The following is a 19,332-nucleotide window of genomic DNA, read 5'->3' as shown; positions in this document are numbered from 1 at the left end:
TACTTAAATTAAAAGGTTATACTATATAACACAACTGATCAAAGTGCCTTAACCACATGATTGAATCCATATGCATTACATATTACGCTCTTAGTCCCATAACCGCGAAAACCATGCTTGGTAACACTAAATCCACAGTTATATATCCTAACTATTAAAACTCAAACTCATCCCTCTTACATCTCGGCCAACAACACGACCTCCTCACGAGGGTTCACCCAAAACTTGTAGCAAATTCCTTATTGAGTGTTGGATTACAAAACTTGCGAAATTCCCAACTCGTTTCTCATTCTAATGCTCTATTTTAACCACAATTAGAAACTCATGCTGTCACTCTCCTTTTTAAATTCTTCGGTAACTCACTATTCCCTCATCATTCCACGAATCCCGACTTAAACATATGTTAACAAAAATACTCGAGTCCTACTCACCAAGGATCACTCTCACATGTCCTTCAAATTCCGTCCACTAACTACGAGTCTGAATAACCACTAAATATCCAACCTTGGTCGCACTCCACTCATCATCTATAGGTTGTCTCTCATGATCAACTCACTCAACTCAAAGTTGGGTATAGGCCAGATACCTTCCTAGTGTTCCCAATTCCCAAACTTGATGACTATACCTAATTCAACGCATCTTGTCGAAGACATATGCCTAAGGGCTAGGGTGAGATAATCATCCTTTCGGGTTCACACAAACTCTATGCCCGGAAATCATGGGGGTTAAATCCCTGGGGGTACCACCGGCTCTTGGTGAGCATCTCTTGCTTGATTGCTCATCGCGTTTCTTGATAATCTCAACATGCCACTTGACCCATTTCACATGTCAAATCCCAGGTGGGATGATGAGAATTAACATGATCCAGAATGGATACGGAAGAGGTAAGAATAAAAACAATCTTGGAATGGATATAAATTTTCCCTAACGCTTTAAATCAGTAAACAACACTTGAAAATAAATCCTTGACATGAGTTTTCATTCAAACAACGTTTACTTAGACACAAGTTTTTTGGGAAAAGGAGTCTTGGTGAAATCATGCCACAGTTTAATTCCAACTAAGATGATGATAAATATTTAACAACCTCGACACCAGTACTTCAAGAATGAACATAAGAGTCAAAATTATTTGGCATACTTCTACATTTTCGGAAATTTGAGAAACCTTAAAATAAATTTTCTAACTCAAGTTAACATACACACTATTAGTAAGTGGAAGAGAAAAAGGCAATCCAAGTGATAACTAAGCATGAGAATAAAATTCCGGGTATACTAATTACCCAAATTCGAAAATTGTGCGTCTCAAGATGGAAATTTTTTTGAACATGCGGTTTCACAAGCCATTGTGGTGAAAGATTAGCACTGCATGACACAGGTAAACCATGTTCAGAGCATAAAAATAAAAACTCTAGCGTAATTGTCATTTGTTTCAAAATTCATGTGAATTTAAATTACCAACCAAGTTTGGAGCTCGAAAGATAACCAAAACAACACATACTAACCATTTCAAAACTTTTTGTGTCTTGAAGACGAAAATTTTTGCAATGTAAGGCTTCACAAGACACTATAGTGAAGAATTTAACTCTCACATGAAACAATTAAACCATATTTGAGATGTAAGAATCGAAATTAGTCATGACTCATAGAAATTTTGAGAGTCTTAGTCAAAATTTTAAGGCAAAGTTTTCGTTTTAAGACGGTGCGTAGCTTTACTAACAAAGAGGGTAGTCATATAACATAATTAAGCCAAGTTTTACACATGAAAAATCAAAATTTGGGCATGGTTTCCCCATATTATGAAAAATTTAAGATGAAATTTCCACATGAAAGACAAGATCTATCACTAACCACAAATGTTAGGTGACAAGGCTATAGTCGTATGACTTTAATCAAAATAAACCTAAATTATTACTAACTAATAGATAGCGGTAAGAAGGATCGAATCCACAGAGAGGCGAGGTAATTATTCTAGTTTGTTAGTATTTAAGTGGTCGGACTATCGTTTTCGGTTACTTGTCGTTAGGAGCATCTAGACCAAAACAATATTTATAACTTCACAAACTACTCTACTAATAGTAAAGGGGTAAGTAAAGGTCGGATCCCAAGGGACGGGTATTGATGTAGGATTTTCGATTGCAAGTAGTGGTGTTTAAGGGTGTCACAATTTGGGTTGAGATAAGAAGATCACTAAACTAAATAACAATGTAAATAAACAAGCAAGATGATTAAAATGAGATGTAAACAATTGATTAAAAGAACTAGGTTGTCATGGGTTCATAGGGGATTCATGGGAATTGATCATACAAACATATTCTCAAATTATAAGCAAGCAATTATTGTTGTGATAGGATCGAGTTGGTTTATATCTTACAATCCTAGGAAGGTTTGGGTCCCGGAGCCGAATCGATTAGATTGTACAACACCTACAAGTCGACTTAATCCTCCCTACTCAACTATATGAATGGTCTAATGAGACTCGAGTTGGTTTATGTCTTACAAGTCTCATTGAAAAGGTAAGTGATGGGTAAAAAATGCAAGGATTCATAGGTTCGCATTTCATCAAACATAACATGTGCATAAGTTGAGATCACAACAAGCAAGTAAATAAATTATGTGAACATATTAGATTAAGCATGAATCATCCCCCATGTTGGTTTCCCCTAATTCCCCATTAATCCTAGCTAAGGAAACTAGTCACTCATTATCAAGTTTAACATGCTAACAAGTTTGTCAAACATATTAACAAAGCAAAACATGATGAATGAATGGAAAATGATTAAAACAAGGGTTAAGAGAATTATACCTAATGATGATTCCAAAATAATAAGCAAAGAATAATAGAAGTACTTGATGATTGATGGAAGGTTGTCAATTTCCCAATAATACCCAAATAATCTTCAATTACCCAAAATAATTGATGAACAATAGAGAAATTAAGGAAATGAGATTTTTATTAATGCTTAATTAAAAGTTGATTACAAGATTAAAATGAGATTAGGAAGAACATAAATAATATTAAGGATTGATGCTAATCTAATTAGTACAATGGGGTATTTATAGTGAGGATTAGGTACATAAATTAGGGTTACTAAGGGATTAAATGACGATTAAGACCCTTAAGAAAAGTTGAGGAAATGCTCCTCTCGAAGGAAGATGCTAGTCTCCTTTTTGCTAGTCTTTCAAAAATATGCGCATCCCGAGTAGAACAAGGAAGAGACGTGCTGTACTGGGCTGGAATCCGAGCGGCCAAGGGGTCGGGACGAGCGGATTGCAGTGGTGCAGGACGAGTGGATTGTATGGTGGGACGCTCGGATTGTGTGGGTCTGGGACGAGCGGACAGGGCGTGAGACGCTCGGATTATGGAGGTGGGACGAGCGTCCCAGGGCTGCGACGGGCGGATTGTAGTCCAGCAAGCTTCTTCCTCTTTTCTTCTTTTTTTCTTCCAACAATCCTCAAGGATCTTGTCAGATATGCAAGGACCTTCTTCATCATTGCCCATCTACTACATTATTTACATAGGCTTCTAGTCTTGTCTTCACTTTGATGCTTGGTCATTAGATTCGATCAATTTAGCTCTATTTTGCCTTGAAAATGTAAGGTTTGCACTCCTCTCCTACCAAGGATACAAAACCTCAAAGAATATACAAAACAAAGGACTAAAGATAGTAAATGACCCAATTATGCACTGAAAAGCATAGGAACGAGGCTAATTCGGGGACTAAATATGCTCAAATATTGGTCACATCAAATATCCTCAAACCGAACCTTTGCTCGTCTCGAGTAAAGAGGTGACAAAACTAGGACCCTTATTTAAACTAACCTACTAATATAGCCGATATGAGATAATTAGCGGGTCCTACTTCGCCCCTTCAACTCACAACAAGACAACCATGAGGTAGGATGGCTTCTTGCAAGGCAAGGTGGGGCTTGCCAACATGGCGATACATCCAAGCATTCAAGCACACAAAATAAAGTAATGGATGCATCTACAAAAGAATAGCCACTTTCCTCATCTAAGTGGCGGAAATTATCTAAAGGGGAAGCAATTCAAGGGTACACACTCCTTCATAGATATGGTTTCTTCAAATTACTAAGCCTAGAAGGATATCAATAAATCACCTCCAAGTTGTGTCAAGCTAGGGTACCTTTGTCCTCAATCGTTAAATGCTTTCATCAAGAGTAGACTCCCTATGGTGTTAGAAACACTGGAGGATAGCGGAATTCCTCTTCTTGCCTAGACAAGAAGAAGGGTCGTCCCCTCTCTACCATGCACAAAAGTGGATACGATGGAAAAAGGATCAATAGAATTTAAGTTTCATTTGGGAGTTTGCTTTTGTTGTTCCCCCCCCCCCCCCAATTTCTTGTGGCATTTGACATTTGAGAATACATTCTTTTTGCCATTTCTTTTGATGTTTGGCATTTCAATACTTGACAATTTTTTAACTTTTTGCTTTTTCTTTTTGAACATTTTCAAAGTGACCACATTTGTAGTGAGGGTGCTTATATTTGGAGCATAGGAGTTTTCATTTTTGTTACTCCCCTTTTCTTTTGATACAATTGCAAACTTTTTCACTTTTCTTTTCATTTCTTGAACTCAAATTTTGAACAATTTTTGGGCCTATTCCCTTTGATGACAAAATGTGGTAGAACATGGATGATGGATGGTTGCATGGTTTCAAGGGTCACCTTGGAATAAACGGTAGCCAAGGAGTTATCACACCACAAGGTACTCTTGACTAGGCCTTAATCCATGGGTCAAAGGATACTAGCATGACACATTCTAGAGTGTTTTACAAGTATTCTAACAAGCAAAGTCTTAAGAAGAAAAAGTATCTACAAGGGCCTAATATACACTTGTCAAGTTTCCCAAATAGATGCTTTCACAAAGTTTTTCCTAAATGAAAACTACATGCCATGATGCAACTAACATTTATACATCATAATGCATATGCTTCTACCAACTAGTATGCCAAATAATCTAAATACAATCCTAAATTCACATTGTTTTTACCGCATCAATCAAAATAAAGCCACATAGTCATTAACATGAAGAGGAAAAAGGAGATTGGAAAGATCATACCGTGCAGTCTTCAATGTCCTCATGTCTCGGATGTGGTATAGTCAATCAATGTGAACAAGGATGAACAAACACAATATATACAAACAATATATACAAGACTACACTACAAAGGAAATGAACTTGTTTTTGGATTTTTAAATTTTTTTCTATTTTGTTTTAATGAAATTAAAGGACATATTTTTGGTTTTTTGGATTTTGTTTTAAAAGTCAAGTTAGAATTTCCCATCCCCACACTAGTATGGGCATTGTCCTCAATGGCCAATACGATAGGAAATTGAGCAATTTACATGAATATGCATGATTTCTAAGCTGAATGCAAATGATATATAAACAAGAGTGAATGCAAACTAAGCTATGCTATATGATGCATGGTTTTTGTTATGGTGGAGAGCATAATTTATATTAGCTCCCAATGCATATGCATAAACTTCCCCAAACCAAAATAGACACTATTTATAATGTCAAAGATTTTGGGGGAGTTCATGCACATAAAATGCAATGCATGAAACTAAAATTTGTTATTTTGGATTTTGAAAGTTGGGAACAATAAAAATGAACACCACAATGAAGCCAAGGTGTTAGTCCTCTAATGTTGCTAGGACTCCACAAAATGATCAATATAAAATAAAAATAAGAGAAATAGACAAACCATAAAGGAGGTGTAAGAATGTAGGAGCCTCCAAAAGTTTGCTAGTCCTCACCCATCGTGTAATCATTATCATCATCTTCCTCACTTGAGGCATCATCAACCTCCATGGATGTGGAGTCATGTCCACTCTCACCTTCACTCTCTTGTTCTTCCTCACTTTCCTCTTCTTCTTGAACTTCTTCATCTTCACCTTCTTGGTTACCACTCTCATCAACAACTATCTCCTCTCCACCCGGTCTACCACCACTAGAAGTGCTAGGAAAGAATACCTCCTTATCCGCCCAACTAGGCAAGGGACAAGATGGATCGAGAAGTCATTGCCTAACAAGATGTAGGAGGGGCGGATATTGGGCCTTGTAAGCATCAACTTATCATTGTAAGCTTGTTTATTCATTTCCTTCATTAGTAGAGTCAAGTAATCATTTCCCGCCTTGGCATTTTAAGGGTTGAACTCGTGGTATTCAAATGGATAAGGTGGGGTGATAATGGAGGAGGAGGGCTCGACAACTTCTTCCCCTTGGTGTTGAATGATGTATTCGGTCTCTTCGGAGAGTGGGAGAAGGTAATTCGGTCTATGAACATTCAAGCGGCAAATTTTGCTAGGCAATATGAAGGATCTAGCTTCATTCGTCAACCACCCAAATTTGTTGTCAAGAGTATCATTCTTGACCCATTTGAACTTTAGAATCATGGTGGGCAAATCGATAAGATGGCCTCCTTTTACAGGTGTATAAGTGTTATTCTTGTTGAAATTCCGGTTAAAATGTTTAGTCAAATAGGTAACTAATCCTCCATTGGTAATAAAGGTCGTGCCTTGTTTGCCACAATCAACATTAAGCCATCGATCAATCAAAAGTCGTAAATCATTGTATGGCTTGGTAAACTTTCTTCCAATGTTCAAAGCCGACTTAAGAAGAATAAAATCAAGTTTGTTAAGATGATTTGTGCCTTTCCTAGCTATGAAAGTATTCCCAATGACCTTATTCCATACTCTAATGCCCAGATGATGGACTAAGAGAGCACGACAATCATGATAAGATACTAATTTCTTTCTGGAAATGGCCATCCAAAGTGGAGCGGGGTCATACTTGGTAGGATTCTTTGTAAAAGTCGCATCATCACTAAGGCCAAATATCTTATCTATTTCGTCATAAGATAAGCATCTATCAACATTTTCAAGACGAAACTCAATAATGGTTCGGGTCTCCACCTTTGTGACTTTCAAAGAGCTCAAAAACTCTAAGGTGAGGGAGGAGTATGTCAATTCTTGCATTGCAAACAATTTACTCAACCCCATAGACTCGAAAAAGGTCTTAGTTTGCTCAAAAACACCCAATTTTGACAATGCATCTTCACAAATGAACTTAGTAGGCATGATGGTTTTCTTAGCGAAGAGAATAAATTTCTTCCTATGGGAGTTGGAAGTGAAAATTACCTCCGGATAATCGGCTAATTGTTCAGTGACCGGAGTGGTAGAAGTAGTAGTTTCCATAGGAGGACCTTGTTCTTGAATCTCCAACCTTGCATTATGAACTACCAATGCCTTTGATGCTTGTTTGTCTTGAAGAGCTTGTTGCCTCTTAGAAAGTGTATTCTTTTGGGGTGCCTTGCTTCCACCTTTTGTTCTTGTCATACTACTTTGCTTAGTAACACCAATGAAAGCTTGAAATCTTCAATTTCTAGTAATTCCTAAATTGATTTAGGATAGATGAAGGTTGCCTTGTATCCTAAAAATCGACTCAAAACTTGAAGATTTTGGTGTTTGAATCACTTGTTGTTGCTAAAGGAGTGATTAATTTTTGTTTTGAGGAAGTTTGGATTTGATGTGGTTAATTTTGGTTGAGAAAATTGGTTTTTATTGATGGAGAGGATGAGGGTTTTAGGGTTTTGGTTAGTGTTTGTGTTTTGAAATAATGGAAATGAATGGGAAATGAGGGTTTAAAAGACCCGTTGGTTTTTGAATTTCAGAGGGAGACAATCGACTTCAGTATCGGGACGCTCGGATTCTTCTATTTCTGGGTTCAGAAAAAGACTCATGGGACGAGCGGATTGCAGGAAGGACGAGCGAATTCCTGAGCTGAGACGACCGTCTTTCGCTTAGGATGCTCGGATTCCTTTCCAGTGAAAAATCCCAAATTTTAGCAGTAAAAAGACGAGCGTCTTTCCTCTTGGACAACCGTCCCGACTGAGATGAGCGGATTCCTTGCTGGGACGCTCGGATTCACAGTCAGACCCAAAAATATTTTCTGCAGCTTCATAAGACGAGCGTCTTATGCCTTGGACGCTCTGGTTCTTTCAAGACGAGCGGATTATCCCTCGGGCCGCTCGGATTCTTCCTCGACCACACGGATTCAGGTCTATCCGTGGGTGCTTCGTAACCCATGTCATTTCATTCTTCAATTCTTGAGTTCTTCATTGTAGGGGTACTACAAAGGCATGAATAGCCTAGGCAATTGCTATCCCCACACTAAGGCAAAGCACTACACATCAATAAACTCATAAGTCCCTCCCTCACTTCTCTCAAAATCATGAAAATCTTGATCAAGGCATAAAAATGTAAATCCAAAAATGATAAAAATGCAATGCAATAATTGAAATGCAAGTTAGGGAGTTAGAATATTTACAAATGGTGGTTTAGGGAGGACTCCACCAAACTCTCATCTAATGTGAGATGTCAAGGGGACATGTTCAAGGTGTTGTTGATGTTACTCAACACCTTGAAGAAGTAGTCGAAAGCTTGCTCATTATCATGATAAAGATCCTCAATAGACTTTTGCACTTGTTGTTCTCCATGATGGTCTTAGTTCATAGCATTACCAATATAGGGATTGAATATCCCTTCAAACTCATCATCCCAAAGACCGCATACTTCGTCTACTTGATCACTAAAAATGTCTTGAGTTGATGAAGACAACTCTCCTTCTTTCTTGTGTAATACTACGGATTTATGAGTCTCTGGGTACTCTATCGAGTAGGCCTTACTCTGTCGAGTAAGGGTGAGTTGCAGTTTAAAATAGTTTCTGACCTGTTGGGTACTCGATCGAGTATCGTAGATACTCGATCGAGTAAGGGGGCACTCAATCGAGTACCTCAGATACTCGATCGAGTAGCCGGTTTACGGGGGATGATTTGTCGGGTTTTTTTAATAATGCGATTAAGTATATAATAACTTCCGTCACTTTTCATTAAACACTTTTAAAACCTAATTACTTTCAAAGAGAGAAATCAAACTACGTTCTTTGCATCAATCGCATTGTTGGCAAATCCCGGAGCTTGGAAGGTCGGATTTTACCTTTCTTTATACCGTTGTAATCCTTGCGTCGAGGGTAAGATCTTTATACCGTTTTTATAGTATTTCGTTAAAGTTGGTTAAACCCTAATATTGGGATTTGAGGGGTTTTGTTGTATTTTATGATTGGTAGTTATTATAAGTTTGTATGTTAGGAGGAGGATTCGTAGAGGAAGCGTTTTGATATCAGTTGTGAGATCGTCTGATTGTGTTGTGCTTTCCAGGTAGGGTTTCCCTACTCTGTATTAGTCCCATGATGTGTTGTGGTTCTGGATTTGGTTGCTGATAATAGTTGTGATTGATTGTATCTGTCTGTGTTCTTCGGGGTGCGTCCCTGGCTGAGTGGAGTCACTTGCGGGAGTGACTTCACGCCCATGATTCGCCTTCTGTGGAACCCGCCACAGAAGGGATGTGCACATTAATGAATTTGGGTTTATCGCTCGATAGAGATGAGCGGGGTTTAGGTGGGAATGACTGCGGTCCCCCACTGGCGGCGAGGAGTAACCTGTTGTGATGGGCACTCTGGCAGGGCTACACACTTTAGTGTGTAGTCAGGATTGTGGAGTTGGGTTTGGAGTTCGGAGAATATATGTGATGATTGAGCTGTTTGTTTTACTGTATTGTTGGTTTATATAAATTGTGTGATTAGTACTGACCCCGTTTAATGTTTTAAAAACTGTGGTGATCCATTCGGGGATGGTGAGCAGTTATTGAGCAGGTATAAGTCGAGTTACTGGGATAGCTGGGATGTGCCACGGTCTGATGATAGAAGTCTTCCGCTGTAGCTTAGTAGTCTAATAAACATTTCAGTTAGTTGCTAGACAGTTGGTTTGAGAATTGTATTCGTATTTTGGTTTTGTTTTGGATTGTAACCTTTCGTTAAAGTATTACTATTTAAATGTTGTTTCGTTATTGTCTATTTGATTATCATTGCCTCGGGTAACCGAGATGGTAGCATCCTTATACCTGAGTGGTCCTGGTAAGGCACTTGGAGTATGGGGGTGTTACAAAATGGTATCAGAGCGACGATTCTGAAACCTGTAACCAATGAATCTAATGAATATAGGGAGTCAATTAAAATGAACCCGAGGTAAAGGTTGTAGGAGCTAATGCAAAGGCTTGGGAGACGTCCTAAAGTCGCGAACTCGCCCTACAATTTTGAACCGGTCACATGGGGGGTATATGTCAAGGTTGTATGTGATGTTTGTTAGTTTGTATGTGAATGTGGTGACATATGTTGTAATTGTTGGATGTTTGGAGTAGAAGGTCGAGTTTGTGAATGAAAGGTTGGTGAAGTATATAGAACTGTTGTTTGAACAAGAAGCATGTTGGATGTTTACTATGTGGCATTTGATAATATGATATAGTTGTGTTGTTGATCATATGAAAAGCTTGGTAGAATTGCATGTTTAACTATATTATAATGTTGAGTTTATAATGTTGCATAGTATGTTGGGATATGTAAGATAACATGCGGGTAGTATATACGAGTCAACATGACTCGATCGAGTAAGGGGGTACTCGATCGAGTAGGTGAGATACTCGGTCGAGTGGGTCTAACTCGATCGAGTGGGTATTTGATGTTTTTACAACCAGAATCGTGGTTTTTGGGTACTCGATCGAGTACATAGGGCACTCGATCGAGTAGGGGGTCACTTGATCGAGTAGGGGATCACTCGATCGAGTAGCCTGGCTACTCGGTCAAGTATGTTAGAGATCAGAAGGTCTGTTTGGGGTCTGATATCGAGGCACTCGATCGAGTATGGGGGGCACTCGATCGAGTAGCCTCTTACTCGATCGAGTATGTTTAGGCACTCGATCGAGTGTGTTCTGGGCAGTCCTCTTTCGTGTTTTGAGGTTTTAGTGCGTATGTTTATGTCTACCCTTTCTTATATAGTTTCAAGATGCCGCCTAAGAGAAACGCTTTCTATGCGAGAGCTGAGACCATGAACATAGATGATATCGTTAAGATGTTGGAGCATCAGGATGCTCTTACGGAGGCCTTAAAGAAAGTGGGAAAAGATAAGGTTAAGGAGGTTGATCACTCTAAGATCATTTTCTATATAGCAAGGTTTAACCCAAAAGAGTACAAGGGAACTGGGGAACCTAACCTTCTTGACAAGTGGCATCGTGAGATGGAGAATATACTAGACCTGGTTCACTGTCCGGATGAGATGAGAGTAGAACAAGCTACGTTCTACCTGAGGGAAGCAGCTGGCGAGTGGTGGGATAAGGTAAAGGTGAGTGATAGGGAGATGTATGCGAACCAGGGCTTACCTACTATACCTTGGGTAGAGTTTCGGAATGCTATGAGGAAAGAGTTTGTACCGGAACATGTGAGGAGTAAGCTGAGAGAGGAGTTTGATGGGTTTAAGATGACATCTGATATGTGAGTTTCTGAGTACTACAAGCAGTTTAATGAGAAGTCTAGGTATGCTGAGGATATGGGTTTGAGTGAGGAGAACCTGGTGCTGAGGTTTGAGAGGGGGTTGACCCCTAAGATCATGGATAAGCTACCTGTGGGAGTCCTTACTGATGTTAAGGAAGCTTATGAGAGGGCTGGGAGAGCTGAGAGGTAGGTGGAGATGGCTCAGGAGAGAGTGGGTGTTGAGAAAAGAAAGGCTGAGAGTGAGGGTGGTGGTCAATCTAGTCACAAGAAAGGCAACCACAATCAAGCTAGAGGGTTTTTTGCTGGGTCAGGGTTCAGTGCAGGGGCTTCCTTTGGGCGTGGCCGTGTGAGTAGTAGTGGTAGTTGGGGGATGACTTGCTTTGGCTGTGGCGGTGTATGCCACAAGAGACATGAGTGTACGAGTGCACCGGGAGCTTTTCAGGGATCGGCTCGGGGGAGCTATTCTCAGGGACATGCACAAAGTTATGCGAGTAATAAACCGTCTGGGTCATGGTCTAACCGGAAAAGTCAGAGCTATCAGGGTGGAGGTAACCGCAATGGCGGTAATTCTTATCAGAAACCAGCTACGAACAACAACAACAACCAGGGGTCGAATGCTAAGCCGACCACATCAGCCAGTACTGTCCAGGGAGGTGGACAGAAGACCAGTGGAAAGCTGTTCATGATGGACAAGAAAGCAACTGAGGATGATGCACAGGTTATCACTGGTACTTTTCTTGGTAACGATATTCATACCTTTGTTTTGTTTGATTCAGGGGCGTCTCAGCCGTTTGTATCTTCGAGTCATGTTAAACGGTTGGGTTTTAGGGTATATGAGTCTGTAAGTGAGAAAGTTTTTATACCTTCGGGTGAGTCTGTATCATGTGGGAGGTTGTTTAGAGATGTGTCTATGATAGTTGGGCAAGTTGATCTACCTGTAGACTTGCTAGAGTTTCCTTTTGATGGTTTTGAGATGATAGTCGGGATGGATTGGTTGAGAAAGTATAAAGCTAAGATAGACTGTCATCAAAAGAAAGTGTCTTTGAGAGGGCCTAAGGGTGTTAGTGTGTCTTATCGTGGGTTTGTAGTCAAACCCAAAGTTAAGTTGATTGCAGCTGTCACCTTGAAGTCTTATCTGAGGAAGGGATGGCCTTTGATATTATGCCATGTGAGAGATGACCGGATAGAGAGTCCGACAGTTGATCAGATACCAGTGGTGGGAGAGTTTGCAGATGTTTTTCCAGAGGAGATTCCGGGGTTGCCACCGAAGAGGGAGATAGATTTCACAGTTGAGTTGAAACCGGGGACGGGGCCAATCTCTAAGGCACCGTACCGGATGGGTCCTAAAGAGATGGAGGAGCTCAGGAAACAGTTAGATGATCTAATATAGAAGGGATACATTAGACCTAGTGTATCGTCGTGGGGAGCACAAGTTCTTTTCGTGAAGAAGAAAGATGGGAGTTTGAGGTTGTGCATAGACTACATGGAGCTGAACCGAGTGACGGTGAAGAACAAGTATCCTTTGCCAAGGATAGATGACCTGTTTGATCAGTTGAGTGGTGCATCAGTCTTTTCTAAGATTGATTTGAGGTCGAGGTACCATCAGGTGAAGATTAGAGAGGTGGACATACCAAAGACAGCTTTCATGTCGAGGTATGGCCATTATGAGTATATGGTGATGCCGTTTGGGTTATCTAATGCACCGGCTGTGTTTATGGATTTGATGAACATAATCATCAGACAGTTTTTGGACAAGTTTGTGGTTGTGTTTATCGATGACATCTTAGTCTACTCTAAGAATAAGGAGGAGCATGAGGAGCATCTAAGGATTGTGTTGCAGACTTTGAGGGAGCATGAGTTGTATGCTAAGCTGTCCAAGTGTGAGTTCTGGTTAGATAAAGCTGCTTTTCTGGGGCATGTGATCTCTAAGGAGGGAGTAGCTGTGGATCCGGCAAAGATTGAAGCAGTGACAAAGTGGGAAGCACCAAAGAATGTTGCTGAGATCAGGAGTTTCTTGGGTTTAGCTGGATATTACAGACGGTTCGTGAAAGATTTCTCCAAGATAGCTAGACCTATGATAGCTTTGATGAGGAAAGAGAACAAGTTTCGTTGGGATGAGAGTTGTGAGACGGCGTTCCAAACATTAAAGGAGCGTTTGACCACAGCTCCTATCTTAGCATTGCCTGAAGGGATCGAGAACTTTGAGGTTTATACAGATGCCTCAAAGAATGGGTTGGGATGTGTGTTGATGCAGAACGATAAGGTGATTGCCTATGCTTCTAGGCAATTGAAGCCGTATGAGGAGAACTACCCTACACATGATCTAGAGTTGGGTACAGTGGTGTTTGCTCTCAAGATTTGGAGACATTACCTTTATGGGGCGACCTTTAAGGTATTTTCGGGTCACAAGAGTCTCAAGTACATCTTCACTCAAAAGGAGTTGAACATGAGACAGAGGAGGTGGATGGAGCTAATTGGCGATTATGACATGGATATTATCTACCATGAAGGGAAAGCCAATGTTGTTGCAGATGCTTTGAGTAGGAAGAGTGTACATTTCCTGTGTACAGCTCTATCTTTGATGAGGTTGAGAGATGAGGTGGGGAAGTTTGGGATACATATGATGCAAAGAGGGGATGCTGTGGGAGATTTGACAGTACAACCTGATCTTTATGATGATATTCGAGGTAAACAGGCGTTAGATCCTAAGATGGTTGAGTGGAGAGCTGGAGTAGAGAAAGGGACAGTGTCTCGATTCTCTATTCATACAGATGGTAGTTTGAGGTTCGATGGTAGGTGGTGTGTCCCTAATGAGGAGGAGCTGAAAAACACTATCATGACAGAGGCACATTGTACACCTTATTCAGTACATCCACGCGGTGACAAACTGTACAAGGACTTGAAGAACACGTTTTGGAGGCCTGGGATGAAGAAAGAAACAGCTGAGTTTGTGGCCCATTGTTTGACATGCCAGAGAGTTAAAGGGGAACAGCGACGACCACAAGGTAAGATTCAGTCTTTAGAGGGTACCTGAGTGGAAGTGGGAATCCATTTCTATGGATTTTATCGTGGGTTTGCCAAAGAGTTAACAGGGTAACAACATGATATGGGTAATAGTGGATCGACTGACCAAGTCAGCTCACTTTGTGCCAATGAAAGATACATGGACTAAAGCACAATTAGCTATGGCTTATCGGATGAATGTGCTTAAGTTACATGGAGTCCCTAAGGACATAGTATCTGACAGAGATGCGAGGTTTATCTCAAGGTTTTAGAAAGAGTTGCAGGAATCTTTGTGAACAACTTTGAAGACGAGTACATCATTTCATCCTACGACAGACGGTCAGACTGAGAGAACAATCAAAACTCTTGAGGATATGTTACGAGCTTGTGTGATGGACTTTAGTGGTAGCTGGGAACAGAGGTTGGATTTGATAGAGTTTTCTTACAACAACAGCTATCACACTAGTATTGGCATGGCATCATTTGAGACTTTGTATGGGAGGAGATGTAGGAGTCCAATTTGTTGGGACAACAGTGCTGAGGCAGTAGTTTTAGGACCAGAGATGGTACATGAGATGGTTGAACATATTAAGATGATCAGGGAACGGATGAGAGCGGCTCAGGATAGGCAAAAGAGTTATACAGATCTACATCGCCGGGATATAGAGTTTCAGGTTGGGGATAAGGTTCTTCTGAAAGTGTCTCCTATGCGTGGGGTTATGAGATTTAGGAAGAAAGGAAAGCTGAGTCAGAAGTTCATCGGGCCTTATGAGATCTTAGAGCGGGTTGGAGAGGTTGCATATCGTCTGGCTTTACCAGCTGCGTTAGAGAGAGTGCATAATGTTTTTCATGTATCGCAGCTGCGGAGGTATGTGAGTGACCCATCACATGTGTTAGAGGCAGAGAGCTTAGAGCTAGATGAGTCTTTATCATATCTTGAGGTACCTAAGCAGATTCTTGACCAGAAGGTTAGGAAGACTAGGAGTGGTGAGACAGTTTTGCTTAAGATCCTTTGGTCTAACCACGAGACTGAGGAAGCTACTTGGGAGGCAGAGGAGGCCATGAGAGAGCGTTACCCTTTCCTTTTTGATCAGGTATGTATGGTTACAGGGACGTAACCTTGTTTCTTTTAGGGGGGTAGGAGATGATCGCAAAGTGTTTTTAAGAGTTTTATACCCCTTTTATGTTGTGTCGGTATGGTTGTTGTCGTTAAGTCGGGTTGAGTTTGGGTTAGTAACATGTTTTATGTTGAGTTTTGTTTTGGTTGTTGAGTCGGGAGTGTTGTAGTGTGAGTCTTTGTTTTGTTGTGGTTTGAACTTCGGGGACGAAGTTCATTTTAAGGAGGGAAAACTGTAATACTACGGATTTATGAGTCTCTGGGTACTCTATCGAGTAGGCCTTACTCTGTCGAGTAAGGGTGAGTTGCAGTTTAAAATAGTTTCTGACCTGTTGGGTACTCGATCGAGTAACGTAGATACTCGATCGAGTAAGGGGGCACTCGATAGAGTACCTCAGATACTCGATCGAGTAGCCGGTTTACGGGGGATGATTTGTCGGGTTTTGTTAATAATGCGATTAAGTATATAATAACTTCCGTCACTTTTCTTTACACACTTTTAAAACCTAATTACTTTCAAAGAGAGAAATCAAACTACGTTCTTTGCATCAATCTCATTGTTGTCAAATCCCAGAGCTTGGAAGGTCGGACTTTACCTTTCTTTATACCGTTGTAATCCTTGCGTCGAGGGTAAGATCTTTATACCGTTTTTATAGTATTTCGTTAAAGTTGGTTAAACCCTAATATTGGGATTTGGGGGTTTTGTTGTATTTTATGATTGGTAGTGATTATATGTTTGTATGTTAGGAGGACGATTCGTAGAGGAAGCGTTTTGATATCAGCTGTGAGATTGTCTGATTGTGTTGTGCTTTCCAGGTAGGGTTTCCCTACTCAGTATTAGTCCCATGATGTGTTGTGGTGTTTTGTGGTTGTTGAATATTATCATACTCGTATTGTGACGATTGCTGGATTTGGTTGCTGATAGTAGTTGTGATTGATTGTATCTGTCTGTGTTCTTCGGGGTGCGTCCCCGGCTGAGTGGAGTCACTTGCGAGAGTGGCTTCACGCCCATGATTTGCCTTCTGTGGAACCCGCCACAAAAGGGATGTGCACATTAATGGATCTGGGTTTATCGCTCGATAGAGAGGAGCGGGGCTTAGGTGGGAACGGCTGCGGCTCCCCACTGGCGGCGAGGAGTGACCTGTTGCGATGGGCACTCTGGCAGGGCTACACACTTTAGTGTGTAGTCAGGATTGTGGAGTTGGGTTTGGAGTTCGGAGAATATCTGTGATGATTGAGCTGTTTGTTTTACTGTATTGTTGGTTTATATAAATTGTGTGATTAGTAACGACCCCATTTAATGTTTTAAAAACTGTGGTGATCCATTCGGGGATGGTGAGCAGTTATTAAGCAGGTATGAGTCGAGTTACTGGGATAGCTGGGATGTGCCACCGGCCGATGATAGAAGTCTTCCGCTGTAGCTTAGTAGTTTAATAAACATTTCAGTTAGTTGCTAGACATTTGGTTTGAGAACTTGTATTCGTATTTTGGTTTTGGTTTTGGATTGTAACCTTTCGCTAAAGTATTACTATTTAAATGTTGTTTCGTTATTGTCTATTTGATTATCATTGCCTCGGGTAACCGAGATGGTAGTATCCTTATACCTGAGTGGTCCTGGTAAGGCACTTGGAGTATGGGGGTGTTATATCTTGTCTTGGCCAATGAGGCCTTCTTCTTCACTCGTCATGGGTGAGCATTTCAAGCTCTCAATATTACAATTTCCTTGCTCTTTTGATGGATCATCATCCACTTTCTTTTTCCATTGAAATTCCAATTTCTTCCTTTCATCTTTATGGCTATAGTGATCAACCATAAAACATGGCTCATGCAATAGGGGAGCTCCCATAGTATTGTAAAGGTTGAAAGTGATGGTTTTATCTCCCAATTCAAGGGTGAGTTCTCCATGCTTTACATCGATCACCACTCCCGCGGTGTGCAAGAAAGGTCTTCCTAAAATAATAGGAATGTTAGAGTCTTCTTCCATGTCAACAATAACGAAATCCACCGAGATGAAGAATTTTCCAATTCTCACGGGAACATCTTCCCATACCCCAAAAGGTGTCTTTGTTGATCTATCCGCCATTTGAAGCATGATGATGGTGCATTTGAGTTCTCCCATTCCTAGCCTCTTGCTTACCGAATATGGCATGACACTAACGCTTGCCCCAAGATCACATAAAGCTTTGTTGATTGTAGTGTCACCAATAGTGCATGGAATGGAGAAACTTCCCGGATCCTTGAGCTTTGGAGGTGAAATTCCTTGAAGAATAGTCTCAAGCTTCTAGATTGATTTCTTCTTTGTAAGGATATCTTTCATATACGTTGCATAGGCCAGGACGTGATTGATCAATTCCGTAAATGGAATTGAGACTTCTAAATTCTTCACAATCTCCATGAATTTTCCAAGTTGGTCATCAAACTTAGGCTTAGCTTGACGACTCGGGAATGGAAGTCTAATTATAATAGGCTCCTTTTCTTTGGCCTTCTCTTCATCCTTCTTTGAAACTTCTTGATTGGTGGGTTCATCTTCTTTAGAGTTTTCAACAACTCTTTCCTTGTCACTAGCATTCACAACATCTTCATCAACGGGCTTCTTCGGCCCTTCATACCTTGTACCACTCCTCTAATGGATGGCACTCACCGATTCTTGTCTTGGGGGATTACCTTGAGGTGATAATTACCCCTTTTGTCTGTGTGAACTTGAAGATGCTAATTGAGATATTTGGGTCTCCAACATCTTTGTGTGAGCTAGTATGTTGTTAATGGTGATGTCTTTTGCTTGGCTATTATTTTGCATTTGAGTGAAAAACTCTTGTTGGTTCTTTTGCATTTGGAGGACCGCTTTTTGAACATCAAAACCTTGATCATTTGATTGAGTGTATGGAGTTTGATTTTGGAAACCTTGGTTTTGGTTGTAAAAGGGTCTTTGATTTTGATTTCTCATTGGAGGTGGGGTGTATGTTGGTTGAGGGTTTTGAACATTTTGGCTTTTGTATGAGATATTTGGATGGAATTTGGTGTTTTCATTGTAATAGTTGGACTAAGGGGTACCACTCTTGTATGCTTGAAAAGCATTCACTTGCTCACTTGTTCCCATACATTCACTTTGGTCATGTCCCAAAGTTCCACAATTCTCACATATTTCACTTGGAATCGATGAAGATGCCACCATGGCATTAACATGTTGCTTTGGTGATTTTAAGGCTTCTTCAAGTTTAGCCATAGCCTTCTCAAACTTCAAATTAATGGTATCAATATGAGCACTAAGTTGAGCACCCAATTGAGTAATAGAGTCCACTTCATGCTTTCCTCCTCTAGTAGCCTTCCGAGGTCTACTATATTGTGAGTTATGGACCGCCATTCCCTCAATCTTGTTCCATGTTTGATTATCGTCAACTTCGGTAAACATACCATTTGATCCCATGTTGAGAATGTTTCAGGAGTCTTCATAAAGACCATTCCAAAATTGTTGTACCAAGAACCACTCGCTAAGTCCATGATGAGGACATGAGCGACAAGTTCCTTTGAATCGCTCCCAAGCTTCATACAAAGATTCTTCGTCCCTTTGTTTAAACCCATTGATTTGGGCTCTTAGCATGTTAGTCTTTTCCGGAGGGTAGAACTTTTTGTAGAAAGCAAGAGCCAATTTCTTCCAAGAGTGAATACCAAGAGTAGCCTTATCAAGGATCTTTAACCATTTTTTCGCGGTACCAATCAAAGAAAAAGGAAATAAGACCCATCGAATTTGGTCTTGAGTCACTCCGGTTTGTGAAATTGCATCACAATAGTTACAAAAAGTCTCCAT

General features: G+C 40.5%; 1 non-coding gene across 1 annotated transcript; it reads left to right on the top strand.

Annotated features, from left to right (window-relative positions):
- The first annotated feature begins 19,018 nt into the window (after positions 1-19,018).
- Positions 19,019-19,125, top strand: LOC141615592 (small nucleolar RNA R71). The gene has a single exon (XR_012530006.1). It is a non-coding gene; the product is annotated as a small nucleolar RNA R71 (small nucleolar RNA).
- Positions 19,126-19,332: the final 207 nt, after the last annotated feature.

The sequence above is a fragment of the Silene latifolia genome, chromosome 11 (assembly GCF_048544455.1).
Source record: "Silene latifolia isolate original U9 population chromosome 11, ASM4854445v1, whole genome shotgun sequence".
NCBI classification, from domain to species: domain Eukaryota; kingdom Viridiplantae; phylum Streptophyta; class Magnoliopsida; order Caryophyllales; family Caryophyllaceae; genus Silene; species Silene latifolia.
Note: the sequence above shows the minus strand (reverse complement) of the source record. Positions and strands in the feature narration are given on the sequence as shown.